General features: G+C 43.9%; 1 protein-coding gene across 1 annotated transcript in view; it reads left to right on the forward strand.

Annotated features, from left to right (window-relative positions):
• TRIM33 (tripartite motif containing 33) overlaps positions 1 to 10,712 on the forward strand; it is a gene marked incomplete in the record, with an annotated part of 2,559,229 nt that overhangs the window by 694,648 nt on the left and 1,853,869 nt on the right.

Raw genomic sequence — 10,712 nt, forward strand, 5'->3', positions numbered from 1 at the left:
TCAGAGCACTATCAATTCTCAGCATTGCCCTTTGGCTTATCTACTGCCCAGAGTATTCACAAAATGCCTGGCATCAGTAATCGCCCATTGCAGACTACAGGAATTCAAATTTACCCATACCGGACGACTGCCTGCTACAAGGGGACAACAAAAGCAAGCTGACAACAGATTTACAAAGGGTCATTTACTTGCTACAAGCACTGGGATACACAGTCAATTTACAAAAGTCAAGGCTGATACCATCCCAAACAAGGACATTCTTGGGCTGAATTGGACACAGTAAAACAAATGGCATTCCTAACTACAGAAAAACAAAAGAACTCCCTCTTTACTTCTTGGCACTAACAAAACTGAACAAGTTAACAGCAAGAAAAGTACTGCAGGCCTTGGGCTTCATGGCATCATGCATAATCTTGGTCCCACTTGCCAGACTACATATGAGAAAACTACAGTGGTACCTAAAGAATTTATGGTCCCAACACAGACACAGCCTAGAAACAGAAATCCCACTAATTCCATGCTTAAAACAGGAGTTCCTATGGTGGGCTCAGGCATGCCAGTCAAACCCAGGGCTACCCTTTCGCAGATGTCAAGCAAGCCAGACCATCACAACAGACGCTTCAGACCGAGGATGGGGGGCCCACATGCTGGACAAATGCGTGCAAGGATTGTGGACACAGGATCAACTTCACCTGCACATCAACCTAAAAGAAATGCTGGCAGTAAAACTGGCAATCCAAAAGTTCAGACCATTTCTCAAAGAGGGCCAGTTGATGATAAGGACAGACAACACCACAGTCATGTGGTACATCAACAAACAGGGAGGCACTCATTCATACCCCCTATGCAGAATGACCTTGGAGCTGTGGACCCTGGCACTCAGCTACAACATCCAGTTACAGGCAATATTTGTACCGGGAAAAGAGAATACTCTAGCAGACATATTAAGCAGAACCACACCGGATGCCCACGAATGGAAGCTGCACCCGGACATCTTCAATACCATTTCAAAGAAATGGGGAATGCCTCAGATAGACCTATTCGCATCACCTCTCAATCACCAGCTCAAAAAATTCTGCACAAGGACATTCCACCCACTAGCATGGAAAGTGGATTCGCTCTCCTTCAGCTGGAAAGGCCTAACAGCATATGCATTCCCACCTCTTCCCTTGATACACAAGGTATTACTAAAAATCAAGGAAGAACGTCCAAGGATAATCCTGATAGCTCCAAACTGGCCAAGACAACACTGGTACCCACTGCTGAGGAGCATGTCTCGGAACAATATGTGGCCAATACCCCTGATGCCTTTGATGTTAACTCAGAACAACTACAACATCATACATCCAAACCTAAAAACGTTGCAACTGACTGCATGGAACATCACATAACAGCAGCTAATCCAGAACTTTCCCAAAGAGTTAGACATTATTCTTGAAGCACGCAGACCTTCAACAAGAAGGAACTATGCTGGAAAATGGAAAAGGTTTGTCATTTGGAGTACTGAAAGAGGAAAAGATGTGTCAAACATAGATATGCCTAACATTCTGGAGTATCTGGCCGAACTTCTTCATTCAGGCCTGTCCTACTCCTCCATCAAGATACATGCATCAGCTATTTCAGCAGAATACAGCTTTGATCCACCTGTTTTTTGCACCCTTTGCTCAGGCAGTTCCTCAGAGGAATCAAGAATGTAAAACCTCCAAGGAAACCACCTTTACCAGCTTGGGACTTAAACTTTGTGCTAGAAAAGTTGACACTATCACCCTTTGAACCAGCAGCAACAGCAGACCTACAACACCTGTCATGGAAAACTGCTTTCCTACTGGCAATTACTTCAGCAAGGAGGGTTTCAGAACTACAGGCCTTAATGGCAGTGCAACCCTTCCTAATCTTCCACCAAGATAGTGTCCATGAGGACTAATCCTACATTTATGCCTAAGGTGGTATCCAGAGTGTCTTTAAACCAGGCAATCCACCTTCCTACCTTCTTTCCCAACCCACAAAACAGAGGGAAAGAATACTGCATACCTTGGATGTACATAGACAGCTACGCTACTACTTGGACAGAACAAAAGTAGCAGAAAGACTGACCAACTTTTGTAGCCTATGCAACAGGAAGGGAAGGAAAAGCTATTTCCAAACAGACAATCTCCAAATGGATAGGAAATTGCATACGATTCTGTTACTCCTTCCATGGAAAACCAATTCCACAGAACATAAGACCTCATTCTACAAGGGCAACAGCCACTACCACAGCCTTCTTAGGAGGAGTGGCAACCAAAGACATTATTGAGGCGGCTACTTGGACCTCCGTGCATACATTTGCCAAGCATTATAATTTGCCTCTATATTCCAGATCCCGAGCAGGGTTTGCCACTGCTGTACTGCAAGGGATCCTAAACACACCATAATCTAGTTTTATCCTCCTCCCCTAGTTGGCTATGGTATTCTACCCAGTTGTTATGACTGCAGATGCATCCATGAAGGACATAGTACAGTTTTGTACCTACCATAAATGTAGATGTCCGAACTGGATAGCATCTGCAGTCAGGATTACCCTCCCTCCTTCCCCTCTGTGGTACTCCTAGGGTGTTTACCCTCCTAATAGCTAGCTGGTGGGGGGAGTCTTTTATGGTGTATTTGTTTGTATATATGTACATACATGCTTATTTTTGTGTTCACCTCTATCTTTTTGGAAACATTGGCATCTATCCAAATTTTAGCCTTCGAGAGGGCTACTGGCATCTGGGGCAAGAAACACTGAGGAAAATGGCGTCGGCTGATGCCTTTATACCTGAAGACCAGCAGAGATGACGTCGGGTGAAGTGCGACATCAGCCGAAGCCGGACCCGGACTTTGGAATCCGGCCGACTGAAGGGCTGCCTGACGACAGGACAACCCAGTTGTTATGACTGCAGATGCTATCCAGTTCGGACATCTACATTTATGGTAGGTACAAAACTGTACTTTCCTGATTCTCACAAGTTCCTTTTTAAAAATCCTACTGCGGATCCTGAGACCATTTCACAACAACCCAAGGGCATTAAGGCTACTTCTGCCAAAAATCCTACCCCCTTTGATAGAGATGCCACAGCTGTGGATAGATGGGGGGCAAGAAGGTATACACCTCTGCAACCTTGGCCATCAGAGCCTTAAATTGCCAGCTTCATATGTTAAAGTATCAGCAGCATATTATTGGATTGCTTAAACAGAAAGTGATGATTCTTGATTGTGCTGAAAGTAAGGATTTAAAGGATTTAATGCATTCTGCTGAACAGGTTGGAAAACATACTTTGCAGTGTGGTTTTGATTCACTAGAGGCATCTTGCATGGCTGCTATCACCGAGTCTGTACATAGAAGGCATGCTTGGCTTAAGGAGCAATCTTTGCCAGATCATGTTAAAACTAAATTGCTGGATGCTCCCTTAAATCAGGACCGCCTGTTTGGTGACAAAGCAGAAGTTCTTAAAACGATGGAGGAAAAAGCTAAATCTATGCAAACTGTTAGATTTCTTACAAGTGCAGCCTCCTAGATTTAGTAGGCATTGGCCCTCAAATGGTCTTTTCCTGCCTCTTCCAGGGTTTCTCAGTTCAAACCCAGAACCAGCAGAACACCCAGGCTTCAGTCCCAGGGTACATGCAGGACTAAGCAGTGGGGGGCTCCCACTTCCAAATCAAGGAATAATAAGACTCCCCCTATGGTAAGCTGTCTCGGTGACTTTAAAACTTCCAAGCACTTCTCAACTGACTGCTCCTTTAGGGGGAAAGATTGCTCTGCAAACAAAAAAACTGGGAACTCATTACCCAGGACAAATGGGTTTTAAACATAGTTTCCCAAGGATACAAATTTCACTTCCACACTTTACCAACCCCAAACGGTTGGCCAGATCTACCCCCCAAATCAATGGGCAGAAGCTCAAAAGCAAGTACTCTCTTTCGTAGGATTAAAGGCTATTCAGACTGTACCAGAAGAGGAAAAGGGACAAGGTTTCTACTCAAGACTTTTCCTGGTACCCAGAAAAGACAACTCATGACATCCTATCCTGGACCTGTCTATCCTAGGCACCTTTTTGGTGATTACAAAATTCAAGATGTTAACTCTTCATCAGTTGCTTCCCATGATAGTCAGAGATGCCTGGTTGGCAACACTGGATTTAAAGGAAGCCTACCTGCACATCCCAGTCAGGGAATCTTGCAGAAAATACCTATGCTTCAAAGCAGGCTGCATGCACTATCAGATGTTCATCGTGTTTCACTGTTGCAGTCATTACAATTGGGTTATCCTGCTGGCAGGCTGCCCGCAGTTGGCCCAAGTTCCAAAGTCTAGGTCCGCTGTCTGTTGCTGTTTCCTCCTCCCTGACGTCAGTGCGCCAGGGGTATAAAAGATGCAGCCGACGCCATTTTCTTCAGTCTTTCTTGCCGTGCCTCACGGTGCCCAAAGCAAAAGAAGTTCGCAAGTGCCGGTATGCCTACTCCTGAGATTTTCGTGTTCGAATTTCAGATCCGAAGTCTTCATTAAAGCTAAGTACCCCATTGGGGAAACTTTTTTCTTGCTCCAGACCGTTGTCAGAAAAAGTTAATAATTGTATTTCTTGTGGGAAGCAAATACCTCATATGGATTTTCATACTTGCTGTATTCCTTGCCTAGGCCCTGACCACGACGTTGCTAGTTGTCGGTTTTGTGCTAGATTTAACCAATGCACTATTAAGCGTCGGTACGATTTTGCATTTCATTACTTCGGCAGAAGATTCAATTATATAATGCTGTCGGAACAGCCGACTACCGGAGTTTATAAAAAGCGCAAAGAAAAAGAAAAGGGCAGGCATCTGAGGTCCAAAACCGACTACGAGGCTTCTGCTAGGCCAGTCGCCGGTTCTCAGTGAGGCGCTTTCGCAGCCCCTGACGCCCGCTTCCTCAGAGCCACAGTCCACTTCTGACTCCCACGTGGAGCCGACTAGGCCACTGGAAACCCAAGGTATTGGACACTCTGAAACTATTCCCTCAGATGGGTCCGGAGCCGCTGTGCAGGCATCTGCTTCTGAGGGCGTTTTCAGACCTACACAGTTATATGTAAAACCAACTTCAGCTTCAAAGGCAAAGACTAAAGCAGCTCTAAAGACAAATAAACAAGTACAGCATTCTCCTGGACAGGCCTCCATGCCTAAAAAACAGATGCTTAAAATGGCTGAAGACCTAATTACTTTGATCAGGGGTTCCCATCCCCCTCCTTATAAGAGGCCTAGGCAAGAGATAGAATGACTCTTCAGATCAGGTTTCCATTTCCTCTGATTCCTCTTCTGAACAGGAATATTCCCTTCCTCCCTATGAGGATTCTGATGCGGAAGAATCTATTCCTTTAGCCTCTCCTTGTGAGGATTATTCTTTTGGGAGACCCTGCACACTATGATGGAGCATTTCCACTGGGAGAGCCAAGATTACTCAGAATCCAAGAAAAGGCTCAGAGATTTCCTTTTATTACCTCAGCACAGGCCCCTTGCTATTCCTCCTGTTTTAGGCATTGTAGATGATGTATTTTCAGAGTCCGGTCTGTCTCCTGACTCTCTACCTCCAGCTCCTGTTAAGCCAGATAGATACTACAGGTTTCCTGATTCACATACATTTCTTTACAAAACCCTGCTGCTGACCCAGAAACTATTTCTCAGGGTCCCAAGGGGGTCAAGGCTTCCACTGCAAAAAACCCTATCCTCTCTGATGGGGATTCAAGGGCCCTGGACAGATGGGGGAAAAAGATTTATACTTCTGTTACCTTGGCTGTAAGCTTTAAATTGTATCAGTTTCATATGTTTAAATATCAGCAATATCTTGTGTCTCTGCTTAAACAGAAAATGTTGGAAAATTCAGACTGTGCGGAAAACAAAAATGCAGGATTTACTGCATGCAGCTGAACAAGTGGGAAAGCATACTTAGCAATGTGGTTTTGATTCTCTAGAGGCCTCCTGCAGGACCGCAGTTACAGGTTCTGTCATTAGGAGGCTTGCTTGGTTAAAAGAACAGAATCTGCCCGATCATGTTAAAGCAAAACTATTAGATGGTCCCTTACAACATGATACCTTGTTTGGTGTTAAAGCAGAAGAGGTGTTGAAGAAAATGGAGGATAAAGCTAAATCTATGCAAACAGTGAAGGATTTCTTACAGGTACAGCCTCCCAGATTTAGTAGGAACTGGCCTACAAAGAATTGGTCCTTTCCAGTGTCAGACAGGCCACAAAGAGGCAGATACAGACGCCCCGGAGGCAGATCACAGCCCCAAGGCTCATACAGGCCTAAACAATGGGCTGCTTCTACCTCCAAAACTGGAGAGGAAAAATCACAGCCATACAGGAAACAGTCTCAATGACTTCCCCCTGCCAGCCCTAAGCACTTATCTTCTGGCAGCTCCTTTGGGGGGAAAACTAGCACTTTTTTCACAAAATTGGCACATGATCACCCAGGACAAATGGGTCTTAAATATCGTATCTCAAGGCTACAGGTTTCACTTTCACACCCTGCCAAGGCCAAACGGTATGCCAGACCTGCCACACAATCAATGGGCAGAGGCACAAAAACAAGTTTCATCTCTCATGGACATGAGAGCCATTCAGCAAGTACCACAGCAAGAGCAGGGACAAGGATTTTACTTTAAGGCTATTCTTGGTACCCAGAAAGGACAAAGCCTGGAGACCAATACTGGACCTGTCTATCCTAAACACATTCCTGGATATTCCAAAATTCAAAATGTTAACTCTGCAGCAGCTTCTGCCCATGCTGGACAAGAAAGCTTGGCTTTTGATTTTAGACCTAAGAGAGGCATACCTGCATGTCCCAATCAGACAAACATGTAGAAGATAACTCAGATTTATAGCTGGCTCAATGCACTACCAATTCTCTGCACTGCCCTTTGGCTTATCTACTGCGCCCAGGGTCTTCACAAAATGCCTAGCACCAGTAATTGCATTTCGCAGACAGAGGAATACAAATATATCCTGACTTGGGCGACTGCCTTATTCAAGCAGAGAACAAGTATATCCTACTACAGCATCTGGCGTTTGTAAAAAGATTACTAACAGGTCTAGGGTACACAGTAAACAAAAAGAAATCAAAACTTGTACCCTCTCAAGAGATAATATTCCTGGGTGCAAGCTTAAATACAACTGCCCAGATGGCTTATCTCACACCAGACAAACGCAGGCAACTCACTACTTTTCAAAATGTTGACAAAGACCCAGTTATCTGCAAGAAAAATTCTGCAGGCTTTGGGCTTCATGGCATTCTGCATTCTACTAATTCCATATGCAAGAGTGCATATGAGGAACCTTCAATGGTATCTAAAAAGTGTTGGACTCAACATTGACACAGCCTGGAAACAATTACACCCCTCATTCCCTGCCTGCAACAGGAGTTTCGATGGTGGGCAAAAGCCTGTCACCTCAACACGGGACAGCCATTCACCTTACAGCCAGGCATACATTGATAACAGATGCATCAGATTATGTCTGGGGGGCCCATATGGCAGGAATATGTATTCAGGGCACATGGTCCGCAAGTCAAATGCATCTACATATCAATCAAAAAGAGATGCTAGCTGTTCAGAATGCCCTGACAGCCTTCAAGGATATACTTCATCCAGGACAACTACTGATAAAGATGTACAATACTACAGTCATGTGGTACATAAACAAGCAGGAGGACACGCACTCCTTCCCCCTCTGCAGACTAGCCATGAACTTGTGGGACACAGCACTGACTTAGCAAGTACATCTGCAAGCACAATTCCTGCCAGGAAGGATAAATACTCTGGCAGACGAACTAAGCAGAAACCTAATGGATCCCCACGAGTGGAAATTGGATCCACAAGTCGTCGGCATGATAACAAGGAACTGGGGCTGCCTGGACGTAGACCTATATGCCTCCCTCACAACTGCCAACTACAGAGATTCTGCACAAGGACTTGTCACAAGCAAGCATGGAAAGTGGATGCTCTATCTTTCAGCTGGAATAACCTAACAGTATATGCCTTTCTTCCTCTGCCTCTCCTACCCAAGGTACTCCTCAAGGTCAGACGAGAAGCCAAAAATGATATTGATTGCCCCAGACTGGCCCCACCAGCACTGGTACCCAGTCCTAAAGAGCTTGTCTCAATGCCCAGCTTGGACATTACCTGAAATTCCTCACTGACTGACCCAACAAGACAGTATGATACTGCACAGCCAACTCAGGACCTTAAACCTGGCAGCATGGCGAATAATGTAGACAGACGAGACGCACCTCTCTAAAGCAGTGATGGATGTTATTTTGGAGGCCCGGAGGCCTAGCACCAGAAAATCTTATGCAGAAAAATGGAAGAGATTCTGTGCTTAGAACCAGGCACAAGGTATTGACACGACCGTTCCAAATATTCCTCAGATTTTGTAATACTTAACTGAGATGCTGGATAAAGGCCTTTCCTTTTCATCAATTAAAATTCATTCCTCTGCCATTTCAGCTCATTGCAATACAGAACCACCTATTTTTTCTCACCCATTACTAAGGCAGTACCTCAGAGGGGCCAAAAACTAAGACCTCCAAGGAGAGCACCAATACCTGCATGGGACCTCAACTATGTCTTGGAAAAACTCACACTGCCTCCTTTTGAGCCGGCCTCTGCAGCTAATATAAAATTCTTATCCTGGAAAACGGCTCTGCCCCTAGCAATTACCTCTGCTGGACAAGTCTCAGAGTTACAGGCACTCATGGCTGTGTAACCTTTTATCATTTTCCATCCTGATAGGGTTTCTCTAAGGGCAAACCCTACATTTATGCCTAAAGTAGTGTCTAGTGTGGCCCTTAACCAAACAATTAATTTGCCTACTTTTTATCCAAACCCACAGAATAAGGGTGAGAGATTTCTACATTCTTTGGACATTTACAGGCAGCTACGCTTCTACTTGGACAGAGCCAAAGCTTTCAGAAAGACAGAACAACTTCTAGTGGCATATGCTGCAGGATCACAAGGAAAGCCGATCTCCAAACAGACTATTTCAAAGTGGATAGGCCACTGCATTCGTTTCTGCTATTCACAGCATGGCAAATCAGTGCCTAAGGGCATTAGGCCATATTCAACCAGAGCAGCAGCCACTTCAGCAGCCTTCCTCAGAGGAGTACCAACCAAAGACATCTTAGAGGCTGCAACTTGGAGTTCAGTGCATACTTTTACAAAGCACTATCACTTACTCACTTACCTCTCTACTCTAAGTCCAGGGCAGGCTTTGCCACTGCAGTTCTACAGGGCCTGATAGCCTCTCCTAATCCTATTTAGCACCAGCCTCCCAACCTTAGCTTTGGGATTCAACCCACTTGTAATGACTGCAACAGTGAAACACGATGAACATAGTACAGTTGTGTACCTACCATAAATGTAGATGTTAGTGTATTCACTGTTGCAGTCCAGGTTACTCTCCCACCCATCCCCCTTTTTACCCTGCTGGAACTTATCTGTACTTCTCTATTCTATACAATCTATGTGGTGTATTTGCTTGTAGATGAAGGAAAAGTAAATTTTTTGTGTATGCCTGCTTATTGACATAATTTAGCCTACCATTATAGGGGCACCTGACATCTGGGGCAAGAAAAATGGAAGAAAATGGCGTCTGATGCATCTTTTATACCCCTGGCGCACTGACGTCGGGGAGGAGGTGACAGCAACCGACGCCAGACCTAGACTTTGGAACTCGGGCCGACTGCAGGTCGCCTGCCAGCCGGATAACCCAATTGTAATGACTGCAACAGTGAATACACTCTTAACATCTACATTTATGGTAGGTATACAACTGTACTATTTTCAACATGTTGATCAACAAATGGGGGATCCCAGATATAGACCGGTTTGCCTCCCCCCAGAACTACCAAGTGGATAAATTCTGCACAAGGACTCCCCACAAACAACTATACAGGTATACAATGTAGAAAGAATATATATACCTCGTTGTTGAAGAAACCACAAAGCAAAAAATGAAAATATAGTCACAAAATGTAAGGTTTCAAGCGAGGCTCACAGGAATAATAAATAATTCTTAGAAAAACTGAGAAATCCTTTATTCTGTTGAACAGGTGAGGGCTTTCGCGGTTCAAATCCGCTTCATCAGACCATATTAAAATCACAAGTAAACTGACAAATATTTAAAACACAACCAATCAAAACAAGGGAGGGAAAACTTATGTAATAGATATGTAAAACTTGGCTGTTCAAAAAAGCACTTCAGGAAAAGTAATCTATCAGCAACAATAGTGCAACATATAAATGCAGAGCATGTGCGCACACACACACACACACACACATATATATATATATATATATATATATATATATTATATCAAGAGTCAGTGTTGTAGATACATTCTATGCAAACCTGTATGTGAATAATTATAAAAAAATATATATAAAATAAATAGTATAGCATATAAAAAATATATAGAATCCATATTGTGCATGTAAGCACAATTCTGCATAAATATATATATACATATAAAAAATACATATCAAAAATGTGGTATTGGCTAGATATACTAAGCCCATATTCTGTTATATACGTGTGATGTATATACAAGAGTAAAGGTCAATGTTTAAGCGGTCTAGCTTTCAGAAGAGGTTTCAAAGAAACCTTGCTATTTAACCTGGGGGGTTCTAACAGCCTGAAACTGTAATATCCATTTCTGTTCCTTGGATTTGGTTT

This window comes from Protopterus annectens, chromosome 7.part0, assembly GCF_019279795.1.
Source record: "Protopterus annectens isolate FY-2018-M chromosome 7.part0, PAN1.0, whole genome shotgun sequence".
NCBI lineage: Eukaryota > Metazoa > Chordata > Ceratodontiformes > Protopteridae > Protopterus > Protopterus annectens.